The sequence below is a fragment of the Panthera pardus genome, unplaced genomic scaffold (genome assembly GCF_024362965.1).
Source record: "Panthera pardus isolate Hobbes unplaced genomic scaffold, ASM2436296v1 HiC_scaffold_16, whole genome shotgun sequence".
In the NCBI taxonomy this organism is placed as follows: domain Eukaryota; kingdom Metazoa; phylum Chordata; class Mammalia; order Carnivora; family Felidae; genus Panthera; species Panthera pardus.
In genome coordinates, this window is record NW_026526721.1 from 11,249,465 (window position 1) to 11,275,640 (window position 26,176).

The 26,176-nt window shown below is 46.4% G+C and overlaps 1 long non-coding RNA gene across 1 annotated transcript in view; it reads right to left on the reverse strand.

Annotated features, from left to right (window-relative positions):
- Positions 1-888: 888 nt before the first annotated feature.
- Positions 889-26,176, reverse strand: part of LOC109249733 (uncharacterized) — a 30,712-nt gene continuing 5,424 nt past the window's right edge. The window contains exon 2 of the long non-coding RNA XR_002072734.2: positions 889-1,664. This is a non-coding gene — a long non-coding RNA (uncharacterized LOC109249733). The remainder of the gene's footprint in view (positions 1,665-26,176) is intronic.

Genomic DNA, 26,176 nt, shown 5'->3' on the forward strand with positions numbered 1-26,176 from the left:
AAGCCCCGCCTCCGGCTCCGCACTGACCGTGTGCAGCCTGCTTGGGATTCTCTGTCTGCCTCTCTCTCTGTCCCTCCCCTGCTCGTGCTCTCTCTCTCTCTCTCTCTCAAAATAAATGAATAAGCTTAAAAAATTTTTATTTTAAAAACAAAACAAAAGCCAAAGAGCTGTAAGAGCGCACCGTGCACGGCTAGAGCAGGGTGGCGGGGGGTTGGGGTGGGGGACAGGGAGGAGGGTGTCCAGGACAAGAGAAAATCCAACCCAGAGGGACCAGCAGGCCTATCACAGCAGAGTACAGAATCGCCAGAAGATGTGGGTGGGAGCAAACAGAGCCCCAACTGACTCCTCAACCTGACTTCTCAGCCAGCAGAGCCAGGCAGGAGGCAGTGGAAAAGGACACTTGATTCAGGTCAAAGTCCAGGAAACATGGGGACTGTCACCACTGTCATCCTCTGCTCCCGTGACTGCCCCAGAGGGTCTGGACAGCTGCACCCAGTGTCCTCACTGCCAGGGTCAGCCCTATGGTTCTGGAAGACCTTCCTGAATAAGTGGCCGTGAGTGACCCACCGGAGCGATCCACTCTGAGGGTATCAGAGTGGGTGGCCTGCTGCCTGCTCCCAGGGTCTCTGGCCACAGCAAAAACGACAGAGAGCAAGCAGCCGGCTGGCCCAGGCCACCCCAGACCTGACCCAGGAGGGGTTATTGCATCTAATAAGCCAAGTGCAACAACATTGTTCGGGAGAAAGCGAAAGCCTCATACACTGCTGCTGTGGCCTGAAAACAGGTGCAGCGGCTGTGGAAGATGGTTTGGCAGTTCATCAAGTTCAACCCAGAATTGAACCCGGCAATTCCACCACGGGGTTTATACCCAAAAGAAACGAAAGCAGGTGTTTGAACAAAAATTCATACGGGATTGTTCATGGAAGCACCGTTCACAACAGCCAAAAGGTGGAAAGAACCCACAGGTCTATCAACAAGTGAACAGATAAATACAATGTGGCGTATCCACACAATGGAATATTGTTTGGCCATAAAGAGGAGGGAAGTACTGATAGGCGATATGATATGAACGAACCTTGAAATCATTACGCAAAGTGGAAGAAGCCACATGGGGTAGGATTCCATTTATGTGTAATGTTCAGAACCCACAAATCCATAGAGACAGAAAGATCTGTGGTGGCCTGAGGCTGTGGGTGGTAGCAGTGGTGAGTGACTGCTGCTTGATGGGTGTCGCACTTCTGTTAGGGGTGATAACAAATTCTGAAAAATTAAGTACACGTTCAGCGTGTACTTCATGCCCCTGAATTATCCACTTTGAAATGCTTACAACGGTGAAGTTCATGTTGTGTGTATTTCACCACAACCGGGAACAGGAAAAAAAAAAAAAGAGAGAGAGACACGAAGAAAAGTTATCCAGCCACTTTCCAAATTCACAAAATTTGATCTGCAACAGATTAAATGGCACGTTTCGAGCGGTGAGTCATGATGTGATGTCAGACTTGCCTCACCGGGAAACAGCATCACGTTTTCAGGCTCCACTCTGGAGAGACCGGTGCCAAAGCAGGACAGCGCCCAGGAGCTCCCACCGAATCACAATCCAGTAAAATCCCTTAGCTTGCCAGGTACAAGTCCCCGGGGGTTCTGTGCGTCTGCGCGCGTGCACCCTGTAAGAGATGGGACCATGACCCTTCCCTCCTATGGGAGAAGAAACTGACTCAGAGGGACAAGGGGCGCTGACTTGTCAAAGGTCGCACAGCCTCTTGACGTGGCATCTCGATCCCCGTGCCTCCAAATCCCGGGCAGAGAACCTCTGCCCAAGCTCACAGCCCAGTTGCCTGAGCTCAGTGGTGACGTCAGAGGAACTGGTGTTTCTCTATCTCCAAATCTGCCCATGGGGCGGGAGCCGGCACGCCCACAGGCAGTGGGGGTGTGTTAGGAAAGAAAGTACAGCTCAGGGTCTTAAAACCAATACTGGGGATTTTTTTCTTTTTTCTTTCCCTAAGCATAGTCACTTGGATGTGTCCTCTCAAAAAAAACCTCGGGGCACCTGGGTGGCTCAGTTACTTAAGTGTCCAATGCAGAGCCCGCTTCAGATCATATGTCTCGTTCCCTCTCTGCCCCTCCCCCACTCGCTCTCACTGTCTCTCTCAAAAATACATATTTTTAAAAAATTATAAAAACAAAACCAAAAACAACTCAAGGGCCTAAGTGCTCTTAGATTGAACCAGGTGATATCTGTGTGTGCCAGTGTGTGGACAGAATTTTGTCTCCCCTAAAAACACATTCGAGTCCTAACCCCTGAAGCTGTGAATGTGACAGGTGATTTGGAAACAGGGTCTTTGCAAATGCCATCAAGTTAAAATGGGGTCATACTGGATTAGGGTGGGCCCTCGTCCAATGACTGGTGTCCTTAGAAGAAGAGGGAAATTTAGACACAGGAAGAAGCCATGGGCAGACAGAGGCCGAGGCTAGAGTGATGCAGGTAATAAGCAGTAGGACGCCAAAGACTGCAGCCAGCCATCGGAAACTGGGAAGAAGCAGAAAAGGATCCTTCCCTAGAGCCTTTGTCTGGACCATGGCCCTGCTGACTTTAGACTTACATCCTCCAGAACAATGAGAGAATAAATAGCCATTGTTTGACCCCCCCGTCGGTAGTCATTTGTTATAGCAGCCCCAGGAAATTAACACGGTAAGGAAAATATGATTGAACGTCCGCTGGTTTACATGGCTCCATCTAATGGATGTGCCTGCTATGGGTCCCCCTGACTTCACCATCCACAAGGTGCTAAGCTGGCCTGGGGACGGGAGGCAAGCCGGTCTGCTGGGTCCCTGCACCTGGTTGCTCACGGAGCGGGCACCATCTTCGACAGGCCCTGCCCAGGCCTCAATCCTGGCACCTCTTTTCTCTCTTCCCTCCCTTCCTCACTGCTTAGGACAGGAAAGCAGTCATAGACAATATGTAAAAGAATGAGCATAGCTGGGTTCTTATAAAACCTTATTTGTGGACACTGAAATTTGAATTTCATATCATTTGCATGCATTTTCATGCATTTGCATATCACAAAACATTATTTTTTAAGTGTTTATTTATCTATTTTGGGGGGGGGGGCAGGGACAGAGAAAGAGAGAGGGAGAGAGAGAATCCCAAGCACACTCCACACTGTCAGTGCAGAGCCCGACAGGGGGCTTGAACTCACGAACCGTGAGATCATGACCTGAGCCGAAATCAAGAGTTGGATGTTTAACCGACTGAGCCACTCAGGAGCCCCCAAAACATTCTTTAAAAAAATTTTTCCAGGGGCGTCTGGGTGGCTCAGTCCATTAAGTGTCTGACTTCGGCTCGGTCAGGTCTTGATCTCACCATTTGTGGGTTCGAGCCCCAAATGGGGCTCTGCGCTGACAGCTGGGAGCCTGGAGCCTGCTTCGGATTCTGTGTCTCCCTCTCTTTCTGCCCCTCCCCCGCTCATGCTCTGTCTCTATCTTTCTCTCAAAAATAAATAAACATAAAAGAAATTCCAACATTCAAAAATATGAAAAACGATTCTTTTTCTGCCCCAAAATGAAAACTAGGTACAAAACCAAGCAGAAGGCTAGATTTGGCCCAGGGGCCATAGTTTGCTACCCTGTCCCTCGGCAACCTCATTGGGTCCCCACGGCTGAACGCACCGAGTGCACAAAAGGACCCCTGAATCCCCATCTCCAGCCTAGCCTTCTCTCCCTCTGAACTTCAGATACCTCAACCTACGTCCACTTGAATCTCTAACGTGTAGCTTTACAAATGTGACATACTTTGAATACAAGTTTTGATTTCCCTTCCCTACGTGAAACCAATCCCCTTCCACTGGTCCCCATCTCAGTTAATGGAGTCACCGTTATCAGGCCAAAAATCCGTAGTCATCCTAGACTCCTCTCTTTCTCTCAAACTTCACCTCCAAGCCATTTTCAAAACCTGTCAACTCTACCTTCAAAATACAGCCGGACCTGACAACTCCCTACCTCCTCTGCTCTCATCCTCATCCAAGTGACCAGCCCCTCCCAATGCATCTCGGGATCACTCACCATCTATTCTCCACAAGGGCAACCAATGGGATCTTTCCGAGACCCCACCCCCACCCCAATCCTCTGAATGCTCCCTCCCGTTCTTAGGATAAAATCCAACACCTGCAAATCAAAGCCACATGAGAAACCACCTCACACCCAAAACTCAGGATGGCTACTACCACACAAATCAGGAAATGACAAGGGCTGGAAAGCATGTGAGGTCATTGGAACCCTGGTGCGTGGCTGGCGGGGAATGCAAACTGTCGCAGCAACGATGGAAAGCAGTACGGTGGTGTCTCAAAAACATTTTTTTAAAGAATTAATGTATGATCCAGCAATTCTGCTTCTGAGTACATACCCAAAAGACTTAAAGCAGAATCTCAAAGAGATATTTGCACGCCACGTTCATAGGAGTGTTTTTCATTCTAGCCGAGAGATGGAAGTAACGATCTAAGTGTCCCTCAACAGATAAAGGGATAAGCGAAGTGTGGCGAACACATACGGTGAAACGTTACTCAGCCTTAAGAAGGAAGGAAATTTGGAAACATGCTACAACATAGATGGATCTTGAGGATTTTATGCTAAGGGGGGGGGGGCGGGGAAAGCCAGACACCGAAGGAAAATACAGAATGATTTCACATATCTGAGGTACGTGACTCTAGAAGGGTCAAATCCGTGGAGACAGAAAGTAGAATGCTGGTCCCCAGGGGCTGGGGTTGGGGGAGGTGGGTAGGGAGGTGCTGTTTCATGGGGACAGAGTTCTACTTTTGTAAGAGAAAAAGAGTTATGGAGATTGGTTGCACAACAATGTGAATGTCCTACTGAACTGGGGCCCGTGGGTGGCTCAATCGGTTAAGCATTTGACTTCGGCTCAGGTCATGATCTTGTGCTTCATGGGTTCAAGCCCCACATGGGGCTCTGTGCTGACAGCTCAGAGCCTGGAGCCTGCTTCCGATTCTGTGTCTCCTTCACTCTCTGCCCCTCCCCTTCTCATGCTCTGTTTCTTTCTGTCTCTCAAAAATAAATACACATTAAAAAAAATTTTTTTTAACGGTTAAGATGGTAAGTTTTATGTTATTCGTGTTTCAAATCAAACCTCTCCCGCGTTCTCTGCTCACCAGCTTGATCTGGCCCAACCCCACCTCTGACCTCATTCCCTACCGCCCTGCCCCCCTCCTCCCTCCGCTCTAATGCTTCCGGCCTTCCAGCTGACGCCGGTCCTTCTACCTGGAATGTTCTTCCTCCAGATGTGCTCAGGGCTTACCCACCAACTGCCACAGACCTCTGTGGAGGGAGACCTCCCCTAACTACCCTTTCTAAAATAGCAACCCTCTTGCATTTTATTTTTCTTTGTGGCTCTTCCCACACGTGGCGTTCTATTACAAGTGCTATTGTTTGCTTGTCTATTGTTTCTCTCCCCTTTGTGAAGGCAGGGGCTTTTCCAGCTTCGCTCACCACTCTGTCTCCAACTCTTGGCACATAGTAGGTGCCCAGTAAATACAGTGTCTGTGGAATGACTTGAAAGAACGAATGTGAGCCTTGCAATGCACCAGAAGATGAGGGCAGGGTCCCCAGGAGCCTTGAGTCACCTACTTACTGCCCAATACATCCCATTTCCTCCCTGGATGATGGGATCCCTTCAGATGCCTCGAAGACTGAGATGGCAAATAATGGAATCCTATGTGCAAGATCCTGTGAGTTCTTAGCGGAAATAATTACGAAATACGAAACAACCGGCATGCAGCAATGCCAGCCAGATGTTCGCAGAGTAAAGATCTTTGTCCTGGTAGATACAAAAATGGAAACACAGGGGCGCCTGGGTGGCTCAGTCCGTTGTGTCCGACTTCGGCTCAGGTCATGATCTGGCAGCTTGTGAGTTTCAGTCCCGCAGCGGGGGAGCCTGCTTCAGATTCTGTGTTTCCCTCTCTCTGCCCCACCCCTGCTCATGTTCTGTCTCTCTCTGCCTCTCAAAAATAAATAAATGGTAAAAAAAAAAAAAAAAAAGAAAAAAAAGAAAAGAAAAGAAAAAAGAAACACAAGCTGTTCTTCCATTTTCTCCAACCATGAGTGAGGCCCCTGGTCTGGGGTCAGGACACCTGGACTCTAGCACCAGTCCACCAATTGTCTGCTGTGTGACCTCAGGCAAACCACTTTCCCTCTCTGGGCCTCAGATATTTTTTTCTGGTCCTATAAAAGGACCAGGCTCGTGTCCCACAGGTCCCTTCCTACTTGAGCATTCTAGCAAATTTGAATAGTTGTAGTTCATCCTGTCTTCAAGATTTTTGAGATTTTAAGTCCACATCAAGCTGTTAATTAAGCAGATTCCTTTTTAATTCTTTCATCTGTTGGTAATGAAATAACGGCGAAAAAAAAAAAAAAATAGCCCATTCTACCCAGGAGTAAAACCACAATGATTCATGACTTGCTAAACCCAAATTTAACAGGGGAGGGGAGGGAATACAGAAGACTAAGGAAATTTACTAATTCTTGGAATACGGAACTTCAACTCAAAACTGCATTATTCACAGCAACATCATGACAAGAGGCTGTGTTTCTCACAAGGGCGTAAGATGTAATCCCTCAGGCATTCAGATGATATTACAATGATGGAGTCCCATCCTGTCGATAAAATGGATAATCTCCATCTTCAGGAAGGCCGAGCCTGGGTCTCAAGGGAAGGGCACAGAGAATGAAACTTTTCTGGGAGCAGTTCCCCCGGGTTGGGACATAAAGTGCCCAGGGTTGGGAAGGGTGCTGTGGGTGACTCGGAGCCCTTCCCCACAAGCTGACTCAGGAGCCACTGAAGTGAAGCAGGAAGCAGAGAAGGCAGGCCTGGGCACCCCATGCTCGGGGGCTGGCACGAGGGCACCAGGGACTTTCAGAGGGTGCTGTAGGAAAGTTACCAAGTGAAACCTGGGGACTCGAGAGAATTCATGTGCTTTCCTGAAAAAGAGCCTAAAGGCACGTAGGCCAAAAATAGGTGAGTGAGTGTGTGTGTGTGTGTGTGTGTGTGTGTGTGTGTGTAGCAGGTTCCTGGTGATTTAGAAAGACAAGCTGTGGCTCTCCCCCGTCCTTGTATGTCTGAGTACATCTGGCAGAGAACAACGTAAGCCCCCAAAAGCTAATTTGCGTGGACCAAGCAGCTCAGGTGAGTGCCTAAAACAAAGAGAGTTAGGCCAACAAGCTTGGCCACCCCCTCAAAAAAATAAATCACTCCTATCATCAAAGGTGTTTTATATTATAAAATATAAACATATTTACATGTATATAAAATAGAAAACTTTATATTTACAGTCTACTCTGCTCCTTGTGACCAGAATTTATCCCAATGGGATAAAGCCACAGGAACTACAAGTGAAAATAAAAGGAATTGTTTTCATCCCAAATATAAAACACTGGTCGAAGCAGGCTTCGGGGTCCATCGCCACCACCACCACTGAGATGACCTCAGTTTTCTGAGAGCCTCAGAGGATCCAGAATCATTCTGGCCTTCTGAGGACTCCTTAGTGTTTTGGCACAACAAACACACAAATGAGATGATTTCACACAGTTCTGTAGATAACAGAGGCCATTCCTTGAGTGTGACTAAAGGCTATCAGGACAGGAGAAGAAGACCCGAGTGGATCACTGTGGAAAGGCCATGTTCATGAACCCATGTGGTGTGCTCTCTGGGCATGCCCAGAGATAACTAGAGCTGTCACTATTTAGATACAACCAGACATACAAGAAAACATGATATCATGAGTGTGAGCCAAGAAACAAAAGAAACACCCACAAAAATTTTAGATATTTGAATTACTAGATATAGACCAAAACAATTCTGGCTACGATATTCAAAGAAATAATCAAAAAGCTTGAAAATTTCTGCAAGGAAATTTATTGAAAGGGTCACAATTGATACAAAAAAGAGCTCAGAAGCACGTCTAGATGTGAAAAATGCATTAGTTAAAATTAAAGACCCAGTAGACATAGCTGAGGAGAGTTCGTATGCTGAAACTAAAGCAGAAGAAGTTATCAAGGTTTTAGTATGGGGAGACAAAAAGATTAAAAAGACAGAAGAGAGGGTCATAGAATATACAGTGAATAAACCTAACATACATTTAATTGAAGTATCAGAAGGCATAAAAAAACAGAAAGTCACAGAAAAAATATTGAATATATAACGATGTATAATTTTCCAGAACTGATGAGAGACACTCAAGAATCCATAGAATCAAGAAGACCAATTAATCCCCACCAAGCAAGACAATGAAAAAGAAATCCTTATTTTCATAAAAGAGGAAGGAAGGAAGGAAGGAAGGAAGGAAGGAAGGAAGGAAGGAAGGAAAGCAGAGAGGGAGGGAGGGAAGGAAGGAAAAGAAAGAAAGAAAGAAAGAAAGAAAGAAAGAAAACAAAAGAGGGAGGAAGGGAGCTAGGAAAGGAGGGAGGGAAGCAGGGAGGGAGGGAAGGAGGGAAAGAAAGTCTGAGAAATAAAGAAAGTGCTTTTAAAGAAGCTGTAGATTCAGTCAACTGACTTCTCCAAAGCCACAATGGAAGCCAGACATTTGTGTAATGCTCAGTCTGCCAAAAGAAAACCATAGATCCTCTATCCATGGACAATGTCCTTCAAAAATGACAGTGAGGTATGGATATTTGGGGACATGAAAACAAACAAAAAGCAAGAGCATTCACCACCGGCAGATCGGTATCAACGAGCAAAAGTAGAATAACCCCAGAAGGAAGAGGTGCAAGAAGGAATGAGAATTGAAGAAAGATGAATATCTTCACGTGAAAAAGTGGCTGGATTTTCATCACGTCAGAAGCGAGTTTGGAGCCACCTAAGCCCAGGCTCCTTCACACACGAACAATCGACTTGGAGGAGCCTTGGGCAGATCTCAAGGAGATCCTGCAAGAAGCCATCCTCCAGGGCAGCCGGAGCTGAACCAGCGAGGTCCACGCGGTGACGGACCAGGAGAGGAGGAATATATTCTGGTAAAGTGCAGTGAAGGCAAACTGGGTTTCCAGATCTGAGCCAAAAACCAAAAGTCACGGGGACATCTGCAACTGCAGGTGCTGGTTTGCAACAAGGGTGATGCTCTCGTGACACCGTCCACTGTGCCCCAGGGTGGGAAACCTCGGGGATCTGTTTATTCAACATTGTTCATAATCACCTAATCTCCCAGTAATCAGTGAAGAAAACTCCACCCAAAGGGGGGAAAAAAAGTGTGTGCATTCATGAAAGTGGGAGATGACGCCGGCAGGGCACAGAGTGGCAGCTGCAGGGGGAGGGGAGCAGCTGCGTGTGTTTTGGAGAGAAACATAGATCGGTTACAAATGGATAGCACCCAGCGGGAACGCAGACCCCAGAGGAGGAAAAACTGCTGGGTGAAGGTGCCTTTGGCCCCCACCATGGAGCAGAAGCAGTAGCGGGACCCTGTGCACCTGAATGTGAACAGGAAACACACAGTGATGGACTGCACAGATCCCCCAGCAGGAGAGAGATGCTTAGCAACCCACGTGGACCATCAACCACAGAATCTCCATGGATATCAGCAAGAATCGGATGCCCCCCCCCCACATATCTTGGCACATCAAAGCCCCTGGAGCATGTATAACCCCAGGGGAAACATGGGAACCCTAAAATAACATGGAAAGGTGGGGATTCAAAATAGGAGTTAAGGGATGCCTGAGGGGCTCAATCGGTTGAGGGTCCAACTCTTGATCTCTGCTCAGGTCATGATCTCACGGTTTGTGGGATTGAGCCCAGCATCTGGCTCTGCACTGACAGCAAGGAGCCTGCGTGGGAGTGTCTCTCTCCCTCTCTCTCTGCCCCTCACCTGCTCGCGTGGTCTCTCTCTCTAAATATATCAGCATTAAAAAATGGGAATTAAATTCAGCTGAGGAGGAATAAAATAAGTTCCACTTGTTGCAGTGAATAAATAAACAACTGGAGGTGAGCTTTGCAAAGGGGTTGGAGATTATGCAAGAGCATGGACAGGCAAAAGCGGAAGAGGTCACCATCATCACTGTTCGCAGCATAGCTCGCACCTCTCAGACTGGTGGGGCTTGGGAATCAAAGAAGGGGGGTGGGGAGAGGACAAAGGCAGAGGGAGATACCCGACTCCAGTTCCTGGGACACAGATGGCAAGCTTGGAGAGAAAGCCAGCCGTGCCTGCCTCGCTCAATATTAAGCATCAAATAAACATTTACGGAATGACTGAATGGTAGGAACACAGCAAATATTTGTCAAATAAACCCACATATCATGTGTATTATATCTATACACAGTTTGTTAAAGCAACGTAATGTTATTGGACAGCAAAATAGACAAATAGTGTTTAAATTTGTATTTAAACTCTCAATCCCACCATCCCGTGAAATCAAAGCACTGAATTTTTTGGTGTTCCATCCTGTCGTCATTCTGGATAAAGGCGGAATCAGAACATCCAGCCATATTTGTTTTCCTGAAAAAGCTTTCTTTCTCTTGCAACAAGCACTTGCAGGGACAGCCATGAATCTCCTTTGGCAGGCCTCTCACGCTGATGTCCACTGATGTCCCCACGGTCGCCAGTGGAAAGTCGCCATGGTCTGGCTCACTCCATCAGCCCACGGCCTCCTGGCCCTGCGGGCCTGGGGGCACAGGCCGCCTATGGTGGAAGCTGCCTTGGCCTGAGCAGAAGAAGGACCCACCCTTTTTTTTTTCAAGCTTATTTATTTTGAGAGGGTGGTGAGAGGCGGAGAGACAGGAAAAAAGAGAGAATCCCAAGCAGGCGCCATATTCGGCACTGAGCCCGACGAGGGGCTCAATCTCACTACCGTGAGATCATGACCTGAACCCAAATCAAGAGTCAGATGCTTAACCAACTGCACCACCCAGGCACCCCCAGAAGGACCCATTCTGGTCCTGACACTGGCACCACCATCCATCCGTCGGCAGTCCGGGCTTCTGGTCCCCTTCCAAGTGGATGATCTTGGAGATGCCTTTCAGCTTAAGTGTCTGATGATTCTGAGCTTCTTTGATCGAAGTGCTGATTGTCACGGGGGATTGATTCCGAACTCGTGTGTCAGCAGTGAAACCGACATGTGAAGAAGTCCTCTCTCTTCCCAGGTCAGGAAACCCGGACACTAGAAAGCTCTCCAGCCCAGCTGGTGAGCCAGGCGTTAGCTTCCAGTCCCCACCCCCGGCCTTCCAAAGAAGAGGAGAAACTCCTGGGAGGAGACCAGAGGGCGAGAGATAGGCGCAAGCCTATGCATTTCCTTCCCTCTGTTCAGCAACACTGCCTCCACCAGTGGCCAGGTCTTTCATGGCTCCAGTTTTTTGCCGATGACCTCTGTCTCTGGGTCCTTTGTCCTGGCAGCCAGGAGGTGCTCACAGGGCCCGTCGTTACTAATCTCTGAGTTGTTTAATGGCCTCTATTTGGCTTCTCAGTTTCCCCCTCCCAACCCCCTGCCTTTTATTCCCTCTGTTTTCAAAACTTACAGGGACTCGGGTGCCTGGGTGGTTCAGTCAGTTGAGCGTCTGACTCCAGCTCAGGCCACAATCACACAGTTTGTGGGTTCGAACCCCCTGTCGGGCTCTGTTCTGATAGCTCAGAGCCCGGATCCTGCTTCCGATTCTGTGTCTCTTTCTACCCCTCCCCCACTCATGCTCTGTCTCTGTCTCTCTCTGTCTCAATAATAAATAAACATTAAGAAAAATTTTTTTAACTTACAGGGGCTCTATTTGTCCAAATGGGCATTGATGGGACACTGGAGAAGCCCAGAAACAACCATGCCTCCCCCTCACGCCCCCAACCCCTAACGAAGTCCCCTCTGGACAGGTGACTGTGTGTCAATGGAAGGCCTTACATAGGGTGACCAACTCATCGTAATTTGCCAGTTTCAGAACTGGAAATCCCCAGCCCAGGAAACCACTCAGTCCTGAGCAAACTGGGGTGGCTGGTCACCAAATTACCTCAACCGGATGGTTCTGAGGAACAGAAAAAAAACTGTCTTCAGAATAAATAAACTCATAAGAGAGGGTCAGAAGCTGGCAAGTTCCTGGCTCCTGGTGTCATGAACAGAGAGCCCTGGATGCAGGCTGGCCACCTGTGCTGTGCAACTGAGAAGTCACTCAAGCTCTCTGGGCCCCGTTCCTGCAGAGTAGAGAGTAAGTCCTCTTATGTTACATCTCAGTCACACACGTTCCCCCCGCCCCCCCCCGAATTACTAGGCAACTCAGATGGAAGTCTCAGAAAGCACCTGGAAAGGCAAGGAGAGGTAGACTGTGACGGTTCCTTCATAGTACTCTTTAACAGTGACTGCAAGGGGATCAGTCGTGCTCCTGCGGTGTGAATGCACCGGTACATTCCTCATCTCACAGCTGGACCTTGAGGGCCCGCAGCATTTCTCGGGAGAGCCCTTCTCTGGCCTTGCCCTTCTCCTGGCTTCTTCTGCCAGGAGCCCACCTTCACCCCCGAGCACCGGTAGCTCTCTCCCAGAGGCCAGAGTGATGGGTGATGATGGTTCCAGGGAAGTGACTGCACACACTGGCCCCCACCCCCTGCCCCAGGGATGCTGGGGGATAATCTCATTTTCCAGAATGATAAAACCTTGTGGGGAAAAGGGATTAAGTAAAGATTAACAGCCCACTGGGCACATAACCATACCGCCTTCTAGAAAACAAAAGATGTCTGTGTGTCTTCTCTTCCTGTGTAACATCACAATTGCCTGATGATCATCCAGCTCGAGCAAAAGGAAGATGATATTCGCAGCTCTGGCTGCAGCTTGGGCCCCAGATGCATTAAGACTCTTGATCAGGGGGATGGGCGGGGGGCGCCTGGGTGGCTCAGTTGGTTAAGCATCTGGCTCAGGTCATGATCTTCGGTCTGTGGGTTTGAGCCCCGTGTCGGGCTCTGTGCTGACAGCTCAGAGCCTGGAGCCTGCTTCAGATCTGTGTCTCCTTCTCTCTCTGCCCCTCCCCTGTTCATGCTCTGCTTCTCTCTCTCTCTGTCTCTCTCTCAAAAATAAATAAACGTTAAAAAAAAAAAAAAGACTCTTGATGGGGGAGTTTGGCCTGCCACGTCCTAGCATTATGAGTGGGGTAACCAGACACTATCAGATCTTGAACAGTAAAATAATAAACTTCCCACTTGGGAGACACAAATCCATATCATGCTCCAAGGGAGGTCACAAAGCCTGGCCTTCCCTGGTTATGAGCCTCTGAGCCCCTTATTAAAGCACTTTCCGCTTTCCTCTGAGTCTGTCCTGAAGTGATCCTATGTCCAGGGCCACTGGCACCTACAGCCACGCCCCTGAGCATGCCCCAGACCATGTCAGTTCTGGCTCTGTCCTTCTTCATTGGGTCCATCGGGGGTAGAAACCTACCAATGGGAGGTCAACTCCTCCCTTTTCCAGACTCAGTGACATTTATTGACTTCTACTCTGTGCACAATCGCAAATATTACTTTTTCCAATTATTGTGTCCTTTAGCATAGGGATTACTATCTTTACTAAATAGATGAATACGGTAGGCAGAATAATGGCCCCCAAAGATGCCCATGCCCTAATCCCTGGAGCACGGCAAAGAGACTTTGCAGATGTGATTAAAGATCTTGAAATGAATCCTTGCTCTGAAATATGTGGATGGGCTCTAAATTCAATCACAAATGTTCTTACAAGAGGGAGGCAGAGGGAAGGAAGGCAATATGACCACTGAAGCAAGACGCTATGCCGCTGGCTTTGAAGACAGAGGAAGGGGCCAAGAACCAAGAAATAGAAAGAATGCAGCCGTGCAAGCTGGAAAAGCCAAGGAAACAGACTCACCCTACAGTCCCCAGAGGAATCACCGCCTTGCCATGATTTGGGCCCAGTGAAGTTGATTTCAGACCTCTAGAATTATAAGAGAATAAATGCGTATTGTGTATTGTTTCAAGCCGAGTCTGTGGTAATATATTCCGGCGGCAACAGGAAGCTGATAAATTGAGCACAGAGGTTTTCTCTGACTGGCTGCATGCCACTCGGCAGGTGAGTGGAGCTGGCGTGCACACTCCGGCCTTTTCTAAACCTCACATGGTTTCTGTTACACCACATGGCTTCCGAGACTGCCACCGTTCGGGATGTGATCGTTCCCCATTTGAAATTCATCGAAGGAGAGGGAAGTGCGAGAAAGAGACAGAGCATTGAATTGGATCCCTTCCTCAAACTCTCCATTGGAAAACTGAGAAGCACCAAAAAAAACTTGGGCTAAGACAGGTCATTTTGAAAGATGTCGTTAAAGGCAATTTTGTGCTTTGTTTTCTCTGGTCACGTTGTGGTCTTTGCACCGCAGGACAGAATGCTGATCTGGTTGTGCCCACCTGCTCACCTAGAGCACCGGACTTACGGAAAAGTGCGAAAGAAGACAAGGGGAGTGTCCCTCGGGAGCCCTGCTAATTAACAGAATGTGAATGGAGTAGATGTAATCCAGGGCTTTACAATCCAGGGCTCTGGTCTGGAAGTTCAGGGGATGCCTTTCCTAAAAGGAGACCTGAAGGCCGGCACGTCATTAAGAGACGTTGCTCACCTGTCTAGAGCTCATTCTTGAGACCTGTTCGCCAGGCATGTGTTGAATTTTCCCTTTCATCTTTAGCTCCTCCGAAAACCCTAGAAAGGTAGACTAGGAAGGGATCTTGTTTCATTTAACAAAGAATCTGAGGCTCAGAGAGGTTAAGGGATGACTCAAGTGCTCCCGGTTACAAAATCTGATGGGTCGTTATGGCTTGAAGGGGTGACGGAAGCTTTTCTTACTTTCTTTTTTAAAAGTTTGTTTATTTTTGAGAGAGAGAGAGAGAGGGAGAGAAACAGAGTGAGGTGGGGGAGGGGGGGAGAGCAGAGAGAGAAGGAGACACAGAATCCAAAGCAGGCTCCGGGCTCTGAGCTGTCAGCACAGAGCCCGACGTAGGGCTCAAACCAATGAACCATGAGATCATGGCCTGAGCCAAAGTTGGACGCTCAACCCACTGAGCCACCCAGGCACCCTGGCTTTTCTTACTTTCTTAAAGCTCTTGATGGAAGAGTTATGAGCATCTGTCCCTTTATCATCTCCTGAGAAAACAATTTATCGTGAAAGTCTGTAACTATGCAGTGTTGTTTTTATATATGAAAACTCCACTAGACCCTATTCCCTTTAATACAGAAATGTTGACCTTGCCTTGCTTTAATAATCTACATGTTGACATATAAATGAGTGTCTGGTTAGATGCATCCTGCTTGGACGCGATGCCTTTGTATTATTTGAGGGGTCGCAACACATTTGGTATCCTGGGTTGAAAAGAGAAAAATAAAAGCAAAGACCCCCAGTCAGAAGATGAGGGCATGTCAAAGCTTCATGTTGGGGAGCTTTTCTTTTTGTTTTGGGCACCTTTACCTTAAGCAAAGTTCTCATGCCACAAGCACTGGGAAATGTAAGTTGGGAAGGTCCCTCTAGTTGATTAAACTCTCTCATTCTTTTCCACGGCTCCCCCACCCCAAAACCCTGAAATCCCCTTATCAGCTCTTATAACTACAACAGAAGGAAATAAGCATTTTCTAAGCCCTTAATTCTATTCCTACCTAACCTCCCTCACTGTGTCAGGCTTCCTGTCTCTTTAACTCAATCTTTACCCCTGGTTTGAAAGCCACCAAAGATGCCAGGGGTTCTCTGTAGCTGGGACTCACCTGGCTTGTGTTAATGAGGGGGTTGAGGAGGGCTGTCTGAAGCCCACCTTGGGGTGCCAGTGAGAAATCAAAGTAAAAGATTATTGATGGCACAGGTGGCCATCCTCCACCAAGACAGGGTCCTGCCGATGCAGCCACAACGCTCAGCTCGTTGAGCCTCAGTGACAAGACATTCTTGTGAGATCTCTGTTCAGGGCTCGCACCTTTCACTTGGCAAGTCCTCCCAGATACCGGCCGTATGCCCCACAGACAAGAAGGTAGGAGTTTAAATAACATGGCAGAGGAAATCCGGAGCCATCCATAAAGTCTAATTCCCCAAACCAGGGGACTTTGCCGAGGGAAACATGCTTATTTCATCACTGACATCCCCTGGCAGAGAACTCTCAGTCCAGGGAAGCAGTGGGAGTCCCTACAAGCAGGAGAAGTCACCTGTTACTTTAGCACACCCCTGGTTTCTTCTCACAGGTGACAGTTTGATGGCATTAGACATCATCTTCTCCATCCTTGCCTTTCTGTCTCAAGTTGTTCTCTTGGGAAACGCTGATCAAATTTTGATGAGCTAAAAGTACACACTCCCTTAAACCCAGCTAAATGCAGAGATCCCCAGGTTTGCTTTGAGGAATCCACTGGACTGATGGTAACCTACTTAAGATTCAGCAGCTATTCCATTGGGTTGAATTCAACAAATGGTTACTGAGCGGCACTGTGGCCAGGCTCTGCAAAGCCCAGAGTCTACTGGTTGTCTCTGACCTCATGGAGCTCCCAGTCTAGCGGGGAAGACAAATTTAAATAGGGAATCACATGTGCGATGACGTTTGCTGAGGGCACTATAAATAGCAAGGGGGATTAAAGCTAATCTAAACGGCCAGCTACTGGCGTGGCCGCTGCCCACTGCAGCAAATTGAAGCCAGAAAGAGAACCAAAGAAAATGCAGGAAATGTGCCTAAAAGAAAATAATAATAGCATAGTGGCCACACACAATGGTGGCCAGGTTTTTTTTTTTTTTTTTCCAAGTCCCAGAGAAGCATCCATTCATTTTTATTTTGTGAGATTGAAGCCGTAATAGCTGGGTGTACAAAGAATTTCCTGTAGATTAATATGAAGCTGGAAGGAGTTGATAGACTTCAGGCAGCGATTTGGGCTATTAATCCAGCCAGTCATTCATTAACCCTCAGGAAGTTTTCTATGCCAAAGTCATTATTATTATTATAAACTAAACCCGAAGCCCCAAATGGGTGTATGGCTACTTTTCTCTCCAGGATGCTCAGTGTCTGAGTCAGCCAGGGAGCCTGAATCATTTCCTACACTCCCCTCTGGTTCGTGGGGAGTTGGCTTCGTACAATGCATGGCTGCTGCGGGAATCCAGCAAAGAGCCCTTTTGAGAGGTAACTGCCACTGTTGTATTTTTTAGGAGGTCCTGAGTGGCCAGGGCAGGCTGCCCGTTGTCCCCCCAATTTCTGTTCTTCTACCCTGCTGTCCTGTAACATTTTAGCTGCCAACATGGCTGCCTGGCTCAAGACTACATTTCCCAGCCTCCTTTGAGGCAGATATGGTCACAGGACTGAGTAGAGTTAATGGAAGTGAAAGGCTGAAAGGAGAGGACAAGAACTGAAGCAGTGCCCCAGACACAGAGATGGAAAGCCCTTACTGAGGCTGCAGAACTGACCTGGCAGCCCTGAACTGGTGACCTCTGCCCTGTTGCATGGGAACGAGATCAACTTCCACCTTCTGCCTTGGTGCTTGGGAACATCTTTGTTACAGCAGCTAAGCCTGTACTCCTACAAACACAATGACTCCTGAGCAAGCCCTCTGGCTTCAGATCAGACCCCTTCCCATAGCCTACATCATGTTCTGATACTTACAGGCAGTGACTTTTACTCTAGCATAAGTAATGTGGGGCACACGGTATATAATGGCTGTGTTTGGGGGGGGGGTTCCCCCATTATCTCATATAATTCTCTTAACAGCCCTATGTGCTTGGTATCACTGGGGTCCCATTTCAAACATGAGGTAACCAAGGCACAAATATTTCAAGAAACTTGCCCCACGTTTTCACAAGCAAGTAGGTACTAGAGTAAGGATTCAAGCCCGGGCAGTGTAGCCACCTCTTCTTCCCTATGTTGCCTCCAGCTAGGAAGATGCTATGTTCACATAAACATTAGGGGCGCCTGGGTGGCTCAGTCGGTTGAGCGTCCGACTTCGGCTCAGGTCATGATCTCGCGGTTTGTGAGATCGAGCCCCACGTCGGGCTCTGTGCTGACAGCTCGGAGCCCTGGAGCCTGCTTCGGGTTCTGTGTCTGCCTCTCTCTGCCCCTTCCCTGCTCATGCTCTGTCTCTCTCTGTCTCTCAAAAGTGAATAAACGTTAAAAAAAAAAAAAAATTAAACAAGTCCAGAAAATCCTGGAACATTTCCTCCGTGTGCAGGTAACCCACACATCTCTTGGCTTTTCTAAAGGCACAATTGATCAGCCATGCTCAAAAGCTCTTCCTGGTGGCTCAGCCGCTCCACATTGATCGAATTCCTACTGTGTGGCAGGCACTGAGTTTGACACTGGGGACATAAAAAATGGGTAATACGATCCAGGTTTCAAGGAACCTACTCTTCGGTGGAAAAAAAAAAAAAAAAAGACTTGAATGGATTATTTCAGTAGAATGAACGTGGCAAATTATAGTGTGCCTAGACTGTCCCTGAAGACTATCACATTTTGCTTTTCCAAGGCTTCTCAAAGGGTCAGGAATCACACAGTTGGTACCTGAAGGGGAAGGTAAATAAAAGAACATCTGCCGAGACCCCGTGTTACTTCATAATACATGTTACCTACTCTAATTCTTAGCCCAAAACCAAGGGGTACAATTTTATCCCCATTTTACAGATGAGAATAGTGAGGCCAACAGAACCTAAGTAATGTTCCCAAATTCCTACACCCTTGCAGCAAAGGCAGGATTTAAATCCAGGTTTCTCTGGAGAGCCCACAGGTCTTTTTTTTTTTTTTTTTTGGTTGGTTGGTTTTCGTTTGGTTTGGGTTGGTCTTTAATTGAGGTATAATTGACATATAATATTATATTAGTTTCAGGCATACAACATAATGATACGATGTTTATATATATCGTTGTGAAATGATCACCGTAGTGAGTCTAGTTAACATCGATCACCCATGCATAGTCATAAATTCTTTTTCTTGTGATGAGAACTTTTAAGACCCACTCTCTTAGCAACTTTCAAATATGCAATATAGTATTATTAACTGCAGTCCCCATGCTGTACATTACATCCCTGTGACTTACTTATTTTATGATTGGAAGTGTGTACCTTTTGACCCCCTTTACCCAATTCACCGTCCCTCCACCCTTTGCTTCTGACGTCACCAGTCTGTTCTCTGTATCTACGAACTTGAGTTTTTGTGTGTTTTGCTTTTTAGATTCCACACATAAGTGAAATCTTACAATATTTGTTTTTCTCTGTCTGACTTATTTCACTTAAGGTAATATCCTCAAGGTCCCATCCATATTGTCACAAATGGCAAGACCTCCTTCTCTTTTATGGCTGAATCACATTCCATTGTATATAAACATACGCCACGTTTCATTACTCATTCATCTGTCAGTAGACACTCAGGTTGCTTCCACATGTTGGCTATTGTAAATAACACTGCAATGAACATGGGAATACACGTATCTTTTTGGATTAGCGTTTTCATTTTCTTTGGATAAAAACCCAGAACTAGAATTGCTGCATCACGTGGTAGTTCGATTTTTAATTTTATGAGGAACCTCCATACTAGTTTCCATAGTGGCTGTACCAATTAACATTCCCACCAACAGTGCACGAGGGTTCCCTTTTCTCCACAGCCTCGCCAGGTCTTGTTATTTCTTGTCTTTTTGATAAACAGCCATTCTGACAGGTGTGAGGTGATACCTCACCGTGGTTTTGATGTGCATTTCCCTGACGATGAGTGATGTTTAGCGCCTTTTGTGTACCTGTTAGCCGACTGGATGGCTTCTACGGAAAAATGTGTCTTGAGATCCTCTGGCCATTTTTTTTTCCTCCCTTTTTTGCCGCCCCCAGCTTTACTCAGATGCAATTGACATCTAACGCTGTGCAATTTAAAGTGTACTATGGGTTATCTGATAAAATTATATATTGCAAAATGATTACCACCATAGTTTCATCTGACAGCTGCCTCACAGCACATAACCTCTGGCCATTTTTTAATCAGATTGCTTTTTGCAATTGAGTTGTATGAGTCCTTTCTGTATTTTGGATGTTAGCACCTTATCAGATACATAATTTGCAAATATACTCTCCCATTCAGTCGGCTGTCTTCTCATTTTGTTGATGGCTTCCTTTCCTGTGCAGAAGCTTTGTAGTTTGATGTTAGAGCCCATGTTTTATCAAATGCTCCCAGAATGAGAAATAGGTTGATCCTCAGACTGGGGAATTTTTCTTCTCTCAAGTCTTCCGACTGGAACACAAAACAGCCAGAACATGGAAACAGCTCGGAGAAAGGGCTTTATAAAACATTCTTTATAAACTGGTGCTTTGTATCAGTCTCAGGGAGAAAATGTCTCTTGTTGGCAGGAGGGAAAAAGCCAAGATTATGGGTGAGTGTTGTCTGTGCTCCCTGCTCCTTTGAGGAGCTGCTTCTCCCCCAGCCGATGAGGTTCTGGGGGGCTGAGTCATGGCACCTGGCCCTCTAAGGAGGAGGTGACAGTGGCACAGGCCTGGCCAGTCACAGTACCCATCACTCCTGCCAACCTGGAGGGCTGAGGGGCATGTGACCAGGCAGGGCCACCGAGCTCACCCATGACTTTGACACGATGCTGTTAGGAGAAAGAGAAGCTCCCTCTGCCCGTCTGGGCATCAAGCCTGGGAGTGAGGCAGCTCCCTCCTTTGGCAGGTTGACAATGGATCTGCGGCCAGAGCCGGAACGAGTGATGCCTGGGCGAGCCGACCTGCGGGGACAGAGGAGAGGCAGAGCCGTTCCCCGCCCGTTCATTCCTGAGCCCACTCCCTGACTTTTCTTTCTTTTTATTTTCTTTTTGTTTTTTAAGTTTATTTAGTTTGAGAGGGACAGAGCACGTGCAAGAGGGGCAGGGGCCGAGAGAGAGGGAGAGAGAATCCCAAGCAGGCTCTGCGCTGTCAGCGCTGAGCCCAATGCAGGGCTTGAATTCACCAACCGTGAGATCATGACCCGAGCCGAGATCAAGAGTGGGACACTTAACCCACAGAGCCACCGAGCCACCCCCCCCGACTTTTCTAATGACAGAAGCAAACAGTAAAAAAAATCAGATCCATCCGTGTCCTAAGTTGGGCTGGGCTCAGTTTCTTTTACTTGTCAACTGAAGTGTCCTGATACAATAGAGAATGTGGGGTGGGTGCTAAAAGCAAGCTCATGATAGAATTTGAATACTCAATTATTTTTATTTCTTTCTTATTTTATATGTTATGTTCTTACATATATATTTATTATTACTTTTATTTATTTTTATCCTATATATAAAATATATGGTGGATACATATGTACTATTATTCTTATCATATTGTTATATTTTTATGTATATATATTTCTTAAATTTATAATTTTAATATATAGAGTTTTACAAATTCTAAAAATTTCAGGCACACACACACACACACACACACACACACACTGTACCATTTTTCAGTGAAACCACAAAGACAAATGCCAAGGTCAAATATTTGGAATGGCCATCTTTTTTATCTGGCTCCTATAGCATCATTCTTTCATATATTTCTTTTTTTTTTTTTGAATTTTTTAATGTTTATTTATTTTTGAGGGTTGGGGGGAGGGGCAGAGAGAGAGGGAGACACAGAATCTGAAGCAGGGTCCAGGCTCTGAACCATCAGCACAGGGCCGGATGCAGGGCTAGAACCCACGATCCCTGAGATCATGACTTGAGCCGAAGTCGGACGTTTAACCAACTGAGCCACCAAAGTGCCCCCGACTATTTCCTAACCAGGGTCCGGCCCCTGTTTTTAGCTTGTAAGCTCCAGAGGGTGCAAACAGTAACTTCTGACATAATCCACCAGCCCCCACCCCCTGAGATGTCAGCTGTGTACTCGTAAGTTTTAAATTTGTGTTTCCACCTGAATGGCCATCTTTGTCTAACAAAACTCATCCTGGGATTAACCACTTCTATTTTTTAAATGAAGTATACTTGACATGTAATATTATACTAATTTCAGGTGTACAACATAGTGATTCAACAATTATATACACCATGCAATGTTCACCATGATAAATGTAATCCGTCACGTACAAATTATTATAGTGTTATTGACTCTATTACCTATGTTGTGTGATGAACTGTTTTCATTTTCCTCTTCTTTTATATAAAAGGTATTACTCAAAATGGATTTCCTCAGGACTTCACAGCTCTCTAGAATCTGTGACCAAACACGGGACTATTCTGCACTTCTATACTCTGGGCCTGGCCTGCTGTGTGTACAGGTTTGGGGGCACCTTCCTGGGATGACCTCGGGGCTTTGGGGTCTCTGCCTTATCCCAGAGCTTCAACGCTTACATCCTGGGGTCTGAATAATGAGATTAAAGTTGCCATCAACTGAGAGGCGAGACGGTGGGAAGGGAGAATTGGGGGCTTGTCCCGTCTTGGGCAAGTTACATCTGAGATGCCTGTTAATTTTTCCAACAGAAGTACTAAGTGGACAATTGGAAATACGAATCTTGGGGTCCGGGGGTGGGTCCAAGTGGGAGATACCAGCTTGGGTGTCTTCAGAGGTGAGGTAGAACGTAAGAGGCAAGGACCCTCCAAGTGCTTCAGTCCACCAGGACAGGTAAGACACACACAGAAGCGTCTACCAGTACTGGAGGGCATGTGACAAGAGCAGGAAAAGAGACAAGCCAGTAATCCAAAAGGAATTCAAAGTCAGCCATCAGAAAGTGGGCTCAGAATGTAGGGAGCTGCAAGGGCCAGGCCTGGAAGAACAAGGATGAGGAAATGAGATGGCTTGGCCCAGGACAAGTGACAGGAATTGCTGAGCCCAAGGGGCAGAGCTTGTAGGACCCCAGGTCCTCTCCCCGAAGGCTTACCTGCCACCTCGCAGCCATCAGCAGGTCCTGTGATTCCGCCTCCCAGACCAACCCATGTCTTTTCGTCTCCATCACCACCACCCCAGGCTCAGGGTTACAGAACTCACTTCTTCCCTTACTCCTTCCTGATGCTTCCTCTCTTCAGGAGTACCTGGTATTAGAATATAAATCACATCTCATCACTCCCTGGTTTAAAACCCACATATACGTGGCTTCCCATAGCATTTCCACCGCAGCCAAGCTCTTTTCCAGAACCTACAGAGTCCCGCATGATCGGGCACCTGCCAGCATCTCAGGCTACCATCCCCTTGTGTTCTGTGCTGTGGCCACACTGGTTTCCTTTGGTTCCTTAAGGGAGGGTGGTATAGGGAGGTGGGGACAAGGGATCGATTCTGGGTATACTAGTAAGGTAGAACCAAAAGGACACGCTGACAGACTGAATACTTGAAACCTGAGACTCCCAAGTTTTTTCCCATCTCAGGGCCTTTCCAGGTACAGTTCCCACAGCCTGGAACATTCTCCATACTGTTCTAATCACATGGTGGGCTCCTTCTTACATTTCTGGTTTCAGAGAGGTCTCTCCCCACCACACACAGTTCTCTCTTTCTTATCCGTGAACCCCAATATCTCCCTTACGGCCCTTTCCACAGCTTGAAGTGATAGATGTACTCGCCTGTTGTTGACTTGTGATTTGTCTCCCACACTGATCGCTGGGTTCCACAAGGGCAAAGGCCATGTCTGCCTTTGCTTACCAACCCTAGTCCTTGGCCAACTGACACGTGATATCCAGTTGACTGTCATTTTCCACAGATTTCATATTTGCAAATTCTCTTACTTGATAAAATTCACTTGCAACCCCCAAGTGCTTTTCTAGGCATTCAGGGACGTGCGCAAAGCAGGGATGAATTTAAATCTCCTAGGCACACGTTCCCACGTGAGGCTGAACGAGACGACATTTTCTGGTTTCAGCTTGGACACTTCTCCTGGTCTATTCCGTCCACATTTTTCACATTTTGAGGTTTCTGTTGTTGATTTCGCTGTTTAAAATGGCCCCAAGCACTGTGCAGAAGTGCTGTCTTGTGTCCCTAAGTGCAAGAAGACTGGGATGTGCCTTATGGAGAAAATACACGCGTTAGTGCAGCTTCCTTCAGGCAGGTGTTATTCTGTTGGCTGCGAGGTCAATGTTAATAAATCAACAACATATATTCAATATAATCTCTTTAAACAGAAATACACCTAAAACAAAGCTACATATTGGGTTGACAAAAATGCTGTGACCAGAGCCTCCCAGGAACCTAACCCTATTTTTCTCTTGGGGCCATAATTCAGTATTCACTAACTCCACGCTAGCAAAGAATGAGAATGACCGGTATGTGTATTGAATGGTTAAAAAAAAACGGAATGGATGGATGTCCTGGGGCTTGTTCTAGGGAAGCAAGGCAAGGGCCACCCTTAATATGGGCACCGTGGGAGCCAGCGGGAGGAGCCGACTGAGCATTAACTCTGTGGTAACTATGCTAGTGTCCTGAGAGACTCCTACACCCATGTTGGACCCTAGGGGTCTATAATTCCTGTTACTGGAGTCAAAGCAAGTTAGAAACCTAGCTGCGAAATCTGGAACACAAGGCCAGAGGTTTACTCTGTGTCTTTAGAACTGTTTTGCGACATTTCTGAAACTATTGCTCAGTGAAGACAGGTTTGATCCTAGTTGGAACTGGCAGCCAATAACAATGAGGATCACATGAAAACTTCTCAAAAAAATGTGGGTGTTAAGTAGGGCATTGAAAATCCACTGGAGAGGAGCAAGGAGCTCACTATCCCAGGCCAAAGGAATCATGGGAACGAGTGTTTCCCAGGTCTCTTCACTCCAAAACCCACAGTAAGAACTACATTTTATACCCATACACTGAAACAATTCTTTCCCCAACTACACACAATTCACTTTTTAAAATTCTATTCTATTATGTTCCATTTGGTTCCATAACATTCCATCTCATTCTACTATTTTTTTTCTTTAAGTTTTTAATGTTTATTTATTTTTGAGAGAGAGAGACAGCTCATGAACAGGGGAGGGGCAGAGAGAGAGGGAGACACAGAATCTGAAACAGGCTCCAGGCTCTGAGCTGCCAGCACCGAGCCCCACACGGGGCTCAAGCTCACGAACCGTGAGATCATGACCTGAGCCAAAGTCAGACGCATAACCAACTGAGCCATCCAGGCCCCCCCATCTCATTCTATTCTGTATCATTTTCTTCCAGTTTTTAAAAAATGCTTGTCATAATCAACTCAATTGATTTTATCACTCATTAATAGGCGGCAAGCTGCACTTTGGTAGTAAGAAAAGGCAAGGAGGTAAAATGAACACCAGGTAAATCATTGTGGCTAATAATGACTAATATTACTGAGTAATTCCTATGTACCAAGCATTATGCCAAGTACTTTGGTACAATATTATCTTTATTCCTCAAAATAAATTCTTACAGTTAGGTAATGTTTTATCTATCTTACAACTGAAGCCTTCTGAGACTTAAAGGAGTTAGGTTCTTTGTCCATGCTCAGCAGGTAGGAAGTGGAATTTGAGGTCTGGCTGCCTGATTCCAGATCCTAGGCTCGTGGCTCCTACACTGGTCTACCTATACAGGTAACTAGAAGGAACAAGCTGGGACACTCAGATGGGGGCCAGACATCTTCAGATCCTTCATAAATTTATCTGAGGTAAAAGAGAGAAAGTGTGTTGTTCCAACTTCCTTTTATTATTATTATAAATACATCAGACGTATAGAGTATAATAGCAAGTAATATAATTAACTCACAAGTACCTACCATCCGATTCTATCATGTTATCACATTTGTTTTATATCTTTTTCTTATTTTGAACCTATGTCATTGTATTTAAACTGGGTGTTTTTGTAGGCAGCTTCTATCTGGGTATTTTTATACAATCTGACAATCTCTGTTGTTTTAATTGGCATGTTTAGATTGTTTACATCAACTGTAGTTATCAGTATGGTTGGGTTTAGGGCCATCATTATAGTATTTGTTTTTCATTTGTCCCCTCTGTTTTTGGTTCTCTTCCCTCTTTCCTGTCTTCTTTTAGATTATTTGAATTTTTTAGTATGCCACTTTAATTTATCTGTTGGCTTTTTAAGCTATATCTCTTTATATTAAATTTTTTAGCGGCTGTTGTAGAGACTAGAATATACATTCCTAACTTCTCACAGTCTACTTCAAGTTACTATTTTACCACTTCATAGGGAATTGTGGACACCTTACAAACACATACATATTATTTCTCTCCCCCTTTTTATTATAATTATTATATGTATTATTCCTAAATAAAATAAGGACCCCACTAATGCTATAATTTTTGCTCTACAGCATATTTAAAGAACTTAGGAGGAGAAAAA